The sequence below is a fragment of the Erythrolamprus reginae genome, chromosome 1 (genome assembly GCF_031021105.1).
Source record: "Erythrolamprus reginae isolate rEryReg1 chromosome 1, rEryReg1.hap1, whole genome shotgun sequence".
Taxonomy (NCBI): domain Eukaryota; kingdom Metazoa; phylum Chordata; class Lepidosauria; order Squamata; family Dipsadidae; genus Erythrolamprus; species Erythrolamprus reginae.
Genome location: NC_091950.1, coordinates 244,344,997 through 244,358,877, shown reverse-complemented (window position 1 = coordinate 244,358,877; position 13,881 = coordinate 244,344,997). Strand labels below are relative to the sequence as shown.

The following is a 13,881-nucleotide window of genomic DNA, read 5'->3' as shown; positions in this document are numbered from 1 at the left end:
ATAGTACTTTAGTTTCTACTCCTAATTCTTATTCTCTAGTCCACTGATGTCGAACCTTTTTTTCCTTGGGTGCCAAAAGAACCTGGGCGAGCGGTATCGCGCATGCCCAAACTCATACTTCAATGACTGAGGAGGGTGAAAACAGCTTCCCACGCCTCCTAGAGGTCCTCTGGAGTCCGGAAACGGCCTGTTTCCCAACTTCTGGTGGGCCCGGTAGGCTCATATTTCACTCTCCCCAGGCTCCAAAGGCTTCTGTGGAGCTGGGAGAGGGTAAAAATGCCCTTCCCTATTCTCCAAGAGCCTCTCTGGAAGCCAAAAACACCCTCCCAGAGCCTTTGTGCGAGCCAAAAATCAGCTGACCAGCACACACATGCACATTGGAGTTGAGCTAGGGCAACTGCTGTGTGCCAGCAGATACGGCTCCGCGTGCCACCGGTGGCGCTCGTGCTATAGGTTCGCCATCACTGTTCTATTCCATCCTTTACAATATATGTAATAGATACTGTATGTGCAAAATGATTAATTAACAAATCAACAATAAACATGCATAGAACAAGTGGTCTGGGTTGGTTTCATACGCAGAGGGAAACGTGTAACTGGTCCAGATAAAGAAAGTTGCTTTGCCCAAGATATGGATTGAAAGACAGTTGTGTGAGGCAAAAATGATTTCAGGGTGTGGGTTTAACAGTGAAAGAAAAACTAAGAGCATCAACAGGACATCAATAGCAACAGCTGAAGGGCAAGAGAACAAAGGAAACACTGGGAAAATCAGGAGGCAGGTGGGGCAATGGGATATACTGCCAAACCCATTGTCAACATCTGGGGGAGAGAGGGAAAGCTTGCGGGCTAGTAGGAATTGCCACAGTGGAATATCAGTAGCAGCAGCAGCAGCAGCAGCAGCAGGCAGCCAGGCCCACAAGGCAAAGCATTACTAAAATTGGAGAGGTAGGCTGGCCTGAAGGAAGAGACTGGGACTTCCCCTAACTGGCCTGTCAAACGACTTCAGGATCACAACACAATTTTGTTTCTGTCAAAAGACAGCTAATCAGGAATAGTTCAACGGAACATCTGGAAGATTATATATACCTCTACATGCAACTTTAAGGGAAAAAGCAAAGAAAGAGTAAGAATGGGTTAAGCTATATTTTTTTCTACCAGTTTAAAATTCAAAACAGAGTTTAAAACACTGCTAGAAATGTCAAACGAGAGAACACTACTTTAATTCACAGTTATCCTTGTGGCTCCTGCTACTCCTTTTTATCATGCTTTAGCTTTGATTTCTATTATCCAATCAAGATCTGTGTCAATCCTTATCCCTAGAGATGTCCTTCATTGTTACAATTTGACAGTTAAACCTGAGTGCTAAACAGGATCATTACCTCTTAAACCTATTTATCCGAACCACTGAATAAGGTAATTGAAAAGCTCATTAAACAGCAACAATCTGATTTGTTTTCACTGGTGGCAAACTCATTTTAAGCTGCTGAATGGTTAACATAGTAAAACAATATGAACTGGGAAAGTGAAGCTTCTAAAATTAGGATAGTTGAAAATTACCATATAAACTACAAATTATGTGGTATTGCATAGAACTTTATCATGTTTGTTTTTCCTATAGATAATGAGTCAATTGAAGCAGGGGTGGACATTTTATGGTTCTGAAGATTCTATTTTGGACTACAACTCCTGTAATCCCCAACAGAATTCCTATATTGATTCTAAGTACTGAAAAAAGGGAATACAAACATTTGATCTTAATCCCATAAAAACCATGAAATCTAAGAGCCAAAGGAACACTGGTTTTGTGAGTGAAATCAGGGTTGGCATGGCCACCATAAAGTGACAAGGAACCAAGCGGGCTGTCCTACCTGATCTTTTTTATATGGCCCTTCTCAATATAGCAACTCATGGAGAGAGCGACCTCAGATATAATCCTCAATGGGGAAGTATAACCCACTTCAATATGATTTCATGTCAAAGGGAGAACTAAAACTCACTATCTTCCAATTCTAGTCCAGCATCTAGATGACACAATTAAGGTCATAAATAGTGTTGGGCGAACCGAACTCGCACAATTCGGGTTCGTACAGAATTTTGCGATGTTCAGTATGCCGGACCTAACCCCGATTTTTTTTTTAAATACGTGCCGAAGTTCGGGGTTCGTCGCCGCGTGGGAGGAGAGTGGGGAATCCCATCGTGGCATTCCCCACCTCCTTTTGCTTGCCGTGCTGCAAGCAAAAGGAACTGGGAAACCCCACGATGGAATTCCGGGGGCGGAGTTTTGATGTCATGTATACTTCTTCCTGACCTCCCTTTACTAGCTTAAAAGAGCGCCCAGAAACGTAGCTAATTCTATAGCGCAATTGTTAGCTCTCTTGACTTTGAATCTGCCGATCGGGGTTCAAATCCCGGTGGAACCACTTTTTTAAAAAAATATATATTTAAAAAGCCCTCCTGCTTTCCTATTTCAGGCTATTCTTTCAATTTGAAATAAAAAATGAAATTTTAATTTTTAAAAAAAATCTAACCAGGCTCGTAGGGGATATATTTTACTGCATGGTATACAGTATTTACATTTTTTTTGCAGCAGCAGCAGCAGTTATATGATCCCATCATAGAGAAACCTGTGCATCTCCAATTTCAATTTTGCAAACAATAGCCACCACAAACCCATTTGCCTGAGAAAAGTGCCCCAATAAGCTTTGCTTATCAATATTAAGGAAAGGACTGAAAGGACCTCCCTTTACTAGCTTAAAAGAGAGCCCAGAAACGTAGCTAGTTCTATAGGATAATTGTTAGCTCTCTTGATTTGAATCTGCCGACCGGGGTTCAAATCCCGGTGGAACCACCTTTTTTTTTAAAAAAAATTTATTTATTTATTTATTATCATCATCATTATTTATTAATTATTTCCATGGGCACATCAGGAAGGTTCCCTTTTGCCCCCCAAGAGCTGGAGGGTCTTTTAAATGCTTTCTTTTTTCCCACTAAGAAGGGATTAAAAGGACCCAAACCCCTTTTATTATATAAAGAGGCATGATGATGATGATGATACTAATAATACTAATAAATAAAAAAATAAAATTTAAAAAATAAAAAAAAGGTGGTTCCACCGGGATTCGAACCCCAATCAGCAGATTCAAAGTCAAGAGAGCTAACAATTGCGCTATAGAATTAGCTGCGTTTCTGGGCTCTCTTTTAAGCTAGTAAAAGGGGGTCTTTTCAGCAAAAGGAGCTGGGAAATCCCACAATTTCGACGTCGTGGAGTGTTCGGGGTTCGGTTCGGGTTCTGTGACATCACCCGAATTTTTTGTAAAGTCCGCCCAAATTCGCCGAACCTGAATTTCGTTGGGTTCGCCCATCACTAGTCATAAAACACAAAAATAAAAGCCTTCAAATAAAGTTTAGATAATAGCAACAATAGCACTTATATATACCACTTCACAGTGCTTTACAGCCATAAGTGGTTTAGAGTCAGCATATTGACCCCAACAATGTGGGTCCTCATTTTGCCAACCTTGGAAGGATGGAAGGCTGAGTCAACGATGAGCTGGTGAGACCCGAACTGCCAAACTGCTGGCAGCCAGTTATCAGCAGAAGTAGCCTGCAGTACTGCATTTTAACCATTGTGCCACCGTGGATAATACCGAGAGTCAATTTGGAAATAGTCTGCGGAGAGGGGCGGCATACAAATCCAATTAATAATAATAATAATAATAATAATAATAATAATAATAATAATAATAATAATAAATCATAAAACCAGAGAACATCCATACAAATTCCACTTTGTCTATTTTGAAGAAAGCAAAAGCTGGTTGGCCAAATTGTATTGGCATTTCTGGCTTTTAACAAAAAAGGGCTTGGCAGTAATTTCCCTTTCTCGTTTTTGTCATGTCCCCCCCCCCCCCCCGGTTCAAAGTAGTTGTTGAATTTTATGGGAATATGTCTTCTGCTGGGAATAGAACTGAGAGAAATGCATTTGATTCTCTTCTCTTTGTATTCGAATTCTGGAGTCTCAGTTATGAAGGAAATTGAGGCTACAGATCTAGGACAGCCTAAATCAACCATATTTAGTTTGGCTGGAGAGGGTCATTGCAGCTGACCATTTATCTTAAATATATCAAGTATATTAAATATACCTAGATGCTTCAATTGAGATTCTCTTTTGTTTGAGATTTCCAAAATGTGTAAGTCAGGTTGAGAAAAAAGACAAGTAGATACAATAAGAGTTTTTTTGTCCCAGACACCACATCTAGAGTCACCATGTAGCATAGGATGACTTGGTTTATAGCAGGATCTTCCAATACGGTACCCAATGGAACCTAATACAAGCTTATCAGAACAGATATCTCCATTGGTTATATATTGTTGCTGATAGTTAAATTTTCACAGTATTTGCCAGCATTCGGAACAAAGCACATGTAAAAGAGGGAACATTGCCTATGGCCCAATGTGTTGTTTATAATCCATACTGAACACTTATGGTTTATGGCTTCATCTGAGATTGGAAATCTGGTGCCCTTCAGATGTTTCAGATTATGACCTCAATAATCCACAACCATACTGATTTGCTTTATAGGAACTGTAGCCTGAAAAAAAAATCTAACTGTTAATTTCTAATGTTAGCATAATATTTAAGCACTGGCTGAAATCAAGATAATGTTCAATTATGGCTTCCATTCAAATTGCATCTCTCCTAATAAAACAGTGTGATGAGGAGCAAGCAGCAGCTAACTATATTATTCCCAAATTAATATCTGAAATGCCATAATGTTTTAGCAACACAGAAATGAGAACACCCTGTTTATATTGTTTCCTCACTGCAAAGCATATCTTGCTTTTCTAATGGTATTCAAAGAGTGTAGAAGACAGAAATTGAACTTCGAGTTTGAATTTAATTTTATGTTGAGGAAGTATGTTATAACCATTACACAGATTAAAGTTCCACTACTGTAATGTTAATATAATCCTTTGGCCCCAGATATGGTTAGCTAAAAAAGCAGCAGCTAATTATGTCAATCCTTAAAATATGAAGCATATTATAAAACTGTAGATGGAGAATGAGAGTTCCTAAAGGTTGTTCGGGTATATAATGACAGTCAGAGAAATTCAATAACTGCTCTGTATGGAATGTACTCAAAAACACCACATGAAACAAATTAAACTAGAACAATGAATCCTTCACACTGTGCAAATACAAAAATACCAGAAAGCATTGGTTTTGTGTTTTGCAAGGGCTATAATAATGAATTAAGATTTGGGAATAGCGAATCTTCACAAAATTACAGGAAAGTTATTACCCAGAGGCCCAGCATAAATATTTTAGATCTTACCACTTTCTGAACTTTATTCAAGCTTTGCTGGCAAAAAGGACATTGTAACCGACACCATTATTACATTTTGTGGGGGGGTGTCACCGGATAATACAGGGGAAGCAAACTGTTTCCAACCAAGTTCAAAAAGAAGATAAACAGCATGGAAGAAATGAGGAAAAACGTGATGGTTCACATTTTATTTTTCTATTTCTTTACTTTTATACAGGTGAAACTCAAAAAATTAGAACATCATGCAAGCGTTCATTTATTTCAGTAATGTAACTTAAAGGTGAAACTTCATATGAGAGATACTCATAACATGCAAGGCAAGACAGATCAAGCTGTAATTTGTCATAATTGTGATGATTATGGGGTACAGCTCGTGAAAACTCCAAATCTTCCATCTCAGAAAATTAGATTATTACGTGCAATTAAAAAAAAGATGGTACTTAAAACAATATTGGACCTCTGAAAAGTATAAGCATGCATACGTACTCAGTACTTCGTTTGGACCTCTTTTGCAGCAATTACTGCCTCAAAGCAGAGTGGCATGGACACACATTGCCTGTGGCAATGCTGAGGTGTTATGGAAGACCAGGATGCTTCAATAGCGGCCTTCAGCTCTTCTGCATTGTTCTGTGTCATGTCTCTCATTTTTCTCTTGGCAATGCCCTATAGATTCTCTATGAGATTCAGGTCTGGTCCAAAACCATGTAGGGCTTTATAGGTCATAACCAACACTTTGAATTGCATCCGAAAACCAATTGGCAGCCAATGAGGTCCGAGTAATGTGAAAAAACATGGGCATACCTTGGGAAGCCCATGACTGCTTGCGTGGCTGCATTCTGCACAATTTGTAGTTTCCGAATGCTTTTCAGAGGTAGCCCCATGTAGAGAGCATTGCAGTAGTTGAACCTCAAGGTAATAAGGGCATGAGTGGCTGAGAGTAGAGACTCCCTGTCCAGGTATGGTTGCAACCCCCAGGTATGGCTGCAAAGGAGAACCTGGGCAACCCCCCGCCCCTCGCCACAGGTGACAGATGATGGTCCAATGTCAGCTGTGAGTTGAGGAGGCCGCCCAAGTTGCAGACCCTCTCTGAGGGAGTCAAAAGTCGTCACCCCCCCAGGTTAATGGGCAGACAGATGGAGGTGTCCTTGGGAGGCAGAATCCACAGCCACTCCGACTTGTTGGGACTGAGTTTGAGCTTGTTAGCACCCATACAGACTCTAACAGCCTCCAGACACTGGCACATTACTTCCACTGCTTCACTGAGTGGACATGAGGTGGAGATGTATAGCTGAGTATCATCAGCATACTGATGACAACTCACCCTGTGCCCTTAGATGATCTCACCCAGCGGTTTAATGTAGATATTACACAGTGGGGGGAGAGGACCGACCCCTGAGGAACCCCACAAGGGAGGTACCTAGGAGTCGACTTCTGACCCCCCCATCAACACTGACTGCGACCGACCAGAGGGGTAGGAGGAGAATCACCTTAAGACACTGCCCTCCCACTCCCAATCCCTCCAGTCGGCGTAGAAGGATACCATGATCATGTCAGAAATAAGTTTATTTCTGGAGGTAATATTACAATGCAAGTAAATAGTTTGTAATCATAGAGAAGGCTGATATAACCCATAATCAGCATGTAATCATGGATTTGCTAATTGTGCTGCAACCTGGTTGGCTGTAACCTATATAAGGAGGAATACCATTGCATGGGTGTGGTTTGTTATAGAGAGTGGTTTGTTACAGAGTGGTTTGTTACGGAGTGGTTTTGTGCTGGGTGGTTTGTAGTTAGTGGTTGCAGTTGTGGATGTAATAAGTGTTATATAATAGTATTGTGCATAGTTTATTATAGTGGTCAAATGTAAAAGTGATAGTTTAGAGAAGCATTTTGATAAGAGAAAAAGTAAAATATATTTTTACAAGAAAGCCTGCTGCAGTGTTTTTAATTGAAGACTTCAATTAAGTATAGTGGTTAACTGTGGCTACTTCGTGGGTTTACCTTCCGCATGTGCGCAAAACTCTCCTAACAGGTCAATGGTATTGAAAGCCGCTGAGACGTCAAGGAGCATCAGGATAGAGGATGAACCCCTATCCCAGGTCCACCAGAGATCATCCATCAGCGTGACCAAAACAGATTCCATGCTGTAACCGGGCCTGAATCCTGACGAGGGCCCAAATAATCGGCTTCATCCAAGGACAGTTGGAGTTTGAGCAACACTACCTTCTCAATAACCTTCCCTATAAAGGGAAGATTGGAGACAGGACGATGGTTGTTAAATACAGCTGGGTCTAGGGAAGGCTTCTTGAGGGGGGGGGCAAAAGTGCCTCCTTGTAGGGAGCCAGAAAGGACCCCTCCCCAACAAAGCGTTGGTAATCTCCTGGACCCAGCTCTGTGTTACCTCCGTGCTGGCTGAAACCAGCCAGGAGGGACACAGATCCAATAAACCGGTGGTGGAACTCACAGCTCCCATGGCCTTGTCCACTTCATCAGGTGTTACCAGGCCAAACTCCTTCCATGCAGATGGACTAGGAGGGCCCCCATCATCTCAACTGACTCATTGTCAGCCGACACTGCATTCCAATTGGAGTCAAGGTCTGTCCGGATCTGAGCGATTTTATCTGCGGAATAATTAAAATTCTCAGCACTACCCTGCAAGGGTTCATCAACTATCCCCTGATTAAGGGGGGAGTGAGTCACCCCAAACAGGGCAGCTGAGATTTCACAGATGCAATCAGCGTGACATTACACATGCATCTTGTCGCCCTGAGTGCCACTTTGTAAATCTCCATATGAGCTTTTACAAGTGTTCGGTCAGATTCGGATTTACTTCTCCTCCAACACTTCTCTAGATATCTCTTCTGGCGTTTCATCCTCCAGAGTTCCTCAGTGAACCAAGGAGATCTCCAGGGTCTACTACTACAGAGAAAGGCGCAATTCGGTCTAGAGCCTCCGCCTCCGCTGTATTCCAGGCCGCAGGAAAGGACTCTGCCGAACTGGGTACAAGTGAGTCTGGTAAGACCCTAAGTGCCTTCTGAAAGCCCCCTGGGTCCATCAGGCATCTGGGGCGGAACATCCTAATCTGTTCCGCCTCCCTGTGGGGGAGGATTGGAGCCTTAAAGCCAAGCCGTAGCAGAAAATGATCTGACCATGACCCTTAATTTCAGATCATTACTCAACTGCTCTGAAAGGAATAACATGTTGGGAGTGTGTCCTCCCTTGTGAGTTGGACCCTGAATTACTTGGGTCAGATCCATGATTGTCATGAACTCCTGCGCCAACCCAGAGGACTCGACAAGTGATGGTAGGTTTAAGTCCTCCAAGACAATGAGTCTGGGGAATTCCACCGCCAACCCAGCTACCTCCTCTAGTAGCGCAGGCAGGGCTGTTGACATGCAGCTGGGAATCAGGTATGTGAACAACAAGCCCACCTGAACTCCTAGATCCAACTTCACAAAGAGCGACTCACAACCCGCAATCTCAGGAGTAGCAAGCCTGCGTAGGTTGAAGGTCTTCTTGGCTATAAAAGCCACTCCTCCCAACCTTCCCTGGGGTCGTGTCTGATGCTATATCTGAAACCCAGGTGGGCACATTTCAGAGAGAGGAACTCCTCCCTCTTGGCCAGGTTGGCCTCTTCATCCAGGAGTAAGTCCTCGATGAGGGGAGCTTTATTTACAACTGATCTGGCATTGAGTAGCAATTAAGCCCAGGTTTCGCTTGTCACCAGTACCCCTGGCTGAGTTCATGGAGCAGGAACAAGGGATTGCTTTCAAGCAGCGAGCTCTTGTTCCCTGAGAGAGGCCTACCCCATGTCTCCCAACATATCTGCCTCTCTGCACAGCAAAACCAGAATATTCTGGCATTGGCATTGTTAAGTAACCAATCCTGATTAGTTTCAATAGCTGACAGAATAGTTAGGCTGTGCAGAAAGTTCCTCCTCTAGAGGGGAGGTTTTTTGGCCTCAGCCTGCTTCCTTGCTTTCAAAAACTGCTTTCCTAAGGTTTTTTGACACCTTTGAGTGGAAAGGATGCCTTTCTAGGGGGGGTCCTTCTAGGACCTGATCTGTCTAGGAACCCCTTTATCTTCCTTTTGTTTTTTTAGAATCAGGAGATTTTACAGTGCCACAGTGTCTGGGAGAGGCCTCTCCCACTTCTGATTTGCTTGCCTTGGTTCTGTTGGTGATTTTGATAATGTGAATCAAGTTAATTTCTCTAAAGGCCTCTGTTGACAAGGATTAAGGGTTAACCACTATTGCCATCTTGGGAATAGTGGGGGAGGGGAGAAGGTTTATTGTGAGAAGCAAGCTTCAATGGAGGACTGAAGGCCCGTTCACTCACCCACTGCGCTTCTCCTGTGGTTAGGTGCGAAAACTCTGGGCTCTGGAGCTTCCTGAAATGTATGAAAATCCAGGTGGTGGTGATTGTGCCGGCGAACCAGGGGGAAACAGCACACTCATTGGCGGCACGTCAGAGGTAGCGGCACACATGGTATTGGAATGAATTCAAAATGGCACCCAATTGGAGAGCAAATTGTCCTGATGCCAATCTAACTGCCGGGGTCTGTGGCTGAAACCGAAATGGCGCCCAAATGGGGGGGGGGGTGAACTGTCCCGGCACCTAGCTGACTGGTGCAGTCTTTGGAGTATGATCCATGATTTAGACAGGGACTCTAGGCTGCCTCTGCTTGATTTGGAATAGGTGTTGGCAGTTCATGCCAGCAGATTGTGGAAACCAGCACACAAACCAATAGCAGTTCGCTAGGAAGCCACTGGGTGGCAAGGAAGCCTCCTTGCACTCACCCGCTCCAAAGAAGGAAACCTTGCAGAACTGCAAACTGTGCTAATGAAAAAGGACTGTCTTTTTCCTAAGGTCTGAATCAAGAAAGAATTTTCACGTCTCTCTAGGCTGAACTCAGTAGAAACTCGTACTCAGAAGAGCAGAGGAGGTGTGGCCAGAACTCTCAACTCAGTCCCTGGACAATCAGACAGAGGTTAACCCATGCTTGGATTCTCCGAGCAGCACCCAGGACAAAGTAGCAGTCACAAAAGGAAAAGCTAGGACAGCTCCCCTGCCATGCAACTAAACTCACAATCTGTCCAGCAATTTATATGAGCAGTAAATTACAAATGGGTAATATTTAATCCTTCAGATTTTGTTGGACTCACACTATAATCATGATAATTGGTCATGGTGGTCAGGTCAAAACACCTACACAATATAGATGGACCGTTGAAACTTATCTGAACGGTCTTCTCGATGCACTGCGAGGAGAGTCCAACATGGGTGATACTTCAGCCTGATTGGTTAGGGACTGAGTTAAATTATAATATTAATTAGCTCCGCCCTGTAGTCACCCCCTTATAGCTCAGTCAATAAAAACGAAGGAGTAGTGCAACTAACACAACTTTATTAAGTCAACTTCAACAAACACTGAGCCCCTGGGCCAAACGGCCGGGTTGGGTTTGGACTCTCCTCGCAGTGCATCGAGAAGACCGTTCAGGTAAGTTTCAATGGTCCTTCTCCAATGCACTGCTGCGGAGAGTCCAACATGGGATATACCCAAGATTACGATACCAGGGCGGGAGAAGGCTGGACCAGGGGCGTATGGGCATCACACACCCGCTGCAGCACTCTTCGGCCAAATGCCGCTTCCCAGGACCCGAATGAGTCAAGTTTATAATGCTTTATGAACGTATTCGGAGTGGCCCAAGTCGCAGCTCGGCAGATGTCCTCTAAAGGTGCCTGGGTGGACCACGCCGCAGAAGTAGCCGCACTCCTTGTGGAGTGAGCCTTAATGTTCTCAGGAACTGTCCTAGATCGTGAGGTGTAAGCTGTAATAATACAAGACGTCACCCATCGACTAATCGACGTAGGAGACACCTCAGCTCCCATCGTAGATGTTGCAAAAGACACGAATAAGGCCTCCGTTCTACGGAAAGTGGACGTCCGACGAACATAGATTTTAAGGGCTCGACGCACGTCTATCTTGTGCCAGCGTAACTCCAGCGGATGGTTACCTCATGCACAGAAATCTGGCAACACAATATCCGTTGATCTATGGAAGAAGGTGTTGACCTTGGGCAGGAATGTCGGGTCCGGCCTTAAAACAACTCGATTCCTACCGATGCTGATTGTGGATATGTTCCAGCGGCAACACAGAATTTGTGGAAAGCTGACCAGGTGGACTGATAAATCCTTGTCGTTGACGGCCTACGGGCCGCTTGTATGGTGGAAATCACAGCTTGAGGAAGCGCTGCTGCTCTCAATCTGTCCCCCTCAAGCGCCACGCGGCAAGCTTCCACCATTGGGGATCCGGATGGTAGACTGATCCCTGGGTTAGTGAGACAAGGTTGATCGGGAGTCGCCATGGTGATGTGATTGACAGGTCCATTAAATCCACAAACCATGGGCGGCGCGGCCAATAAGGGGCGATGAATATCACCTCAGCCCTTTCCGCAATTATTTTGGCCACTGCTCGGTGGATGAGGCACACCGGCGGAAACGCATACCATAGGCCCTCCGGCCACGGGCTCCTGAGGGCATTGATCCTCTCGGCTCCCGGACAAGGGAAACGAGAGAAAAAGCGACGCAGGTGTGTGTTTTCTGCTGTGGCAAATAGATCCACCAGCGGAGTCCCATACCTCCTTGTCACCGCCTGAAATGCCTGATCTCCCAAACGCCACTCGGCCGGTTGGAGGGTGGACCTGCTGAGCCAATCCGCTTGCACATTGTCTACCCCGGAGATGTGCTCTGCCCTGATTGAAAGTAAGTATGTCTCTGCCCATGAGAATAGAATATTCGTCTCTCGCATCAGTCTTGCTGACCTCGTCCCTCCCTGATGATTCAAGTGAGATCGAGTCGCCACGTTGTTGGTGAGAATTAAGACATGAGTGTCCTGACACTCCTCTAGGAATGCCTGAAGAGCCAGAAATACCGCTCTCAATTCCAGAAGGTTGATATGGTTGTCTGCTAACTCTGACAATGTCCACACCCCCTGAGCCACTTGAGTCTCTGAGTGAGCCCCTCAGCCTCTGAGGCTCGCATCCGTGGTGATAACCACCTCCCTCTGTTTTAGGAAGGGGGAGCCTCGAAGAAGCGCGGGCGAGCGCCACCATGGGAGTGAGTTCTTGACACGCCTTGGGATTGATACCAGACGCTGGGAGTGGCTCGATCGACTCCGTTGGTATGGGAGGAGGAACCACTGCAGGGGCCTGGTGTGGAATCTGGCCCAAGGGACGATATCTATGCAAGATACGAATGATCCTAGTATCTGAGATAGCAAGGCTAAGGTCACTCGCTGCTAATGGCAAAGAAAGCCTACCATGTCCCGAATCTTCATCTTGCGTTCGTCCGAAAGGAAAACCTCGCCCACCTGAGAGTCTATCACCACTCCCAAATGTTGAAGACGGGTCGTGGGAATGAGATGACTCTTTGGAAAGTTGACTGTGAAGCCGTGGTCTTCCAAGGTTCGAATTGTCAACTGCAGGTCCGTGCGAGCTCTCTCTGGAGATCTGGACAGGATAATAATATCGTCCAGGTACGCCATGAGGCGTACCGAACTGGATCTTAGGGAAGTTGTCAGGATGTCCAGAAGTTTTGTGAACGTCCTGGGCGCCGATGACAACCCGAACGGCATGGCCCGGTACTGGTAATGGTGCTCGTTGACACAGAACCTGAGGAACTGGCGATGTTCTGTGTGTACCGGTACATGCAGGTAGGCCTCTTTCAAGTCTATGGAGGTCATGTAATCTCCCCTCCTGATGCAAGAAAGTATCGTGCAGAGTGAGTGCATCTTGAATCGTACATATCGTACGTAAACATTGAGCTGCCTCAGGTTTAGAATAAGCCTGCATCCCCCCGAAGTCTTGGGTACCACGAATACCACTGAGTAGTACCCCTGCCCCCTCTGGTCCAAGGGAACCGGCTCTATGGCCCCTATGTCCTCCAGGTGTAGTATCTCCTGCTGTAGGAGAAACCTCTTGTGGGGGCATGCAATCCAAGGGCATTGAACAAAACGTTGGCGTGGCAAACGGAGGAAATTGAGCCTGAGGCCCCGACAAACAGTGTTGATGGCCCAAGAGTTGGTGGTTGAGTCTTCCCATACCGAAGAAAATGCCTGAAGGCGGCCTCCGATAGGAATCCCAATGGTGCAGTCACTTTTGGCCACGGAATCCCTTCTGGCCTGCATTCCCAAAGGGCTTTCTGGCTTGTTGATATTGCCGCCCTCGGTTACCGTAGCCTCCTCTGTTGCTCCTGAATGTATTTTGATGGAATCCTCCAGAATACGGCCTTGGATTTTGTGTGCCCGCTGTAGCAGGCTCTTGACGAAAGGACTGCCGGCAGTAAAATGGCGTCTGGCGACGATCGGCTCGTTTGGCTGATTTAGGCAGCACCTTCTTCTTGTCCTTATCCTCTATAAGGACTTTATCCAAGGCCTGACCAAAGAGCTCTGAGCCATGAAAAGGAGCCGAAGCTAGCCGCCACTTAGATTTTGCGTCAGCCTGCCAGGAACGCAGCCAGAGCAACCTCCTGGAGGACAATGTGGCCGCCATCGC

General features: G+C 45.3%; 1 protein-coding gene across 1 annotated transcript in view; it reads right to left on the bottom strand.

The window, feature by feature from the left end:
- Positions 1-13,881, bottom strand: part of RANBP17 (RAN binding protein 17) — a 264,626-nt gene that overhangs the window by 116,897 nt on the left and 133,848 nt on the right. The gene's annotated exons all lie outside the window — the stretch shown is intronic.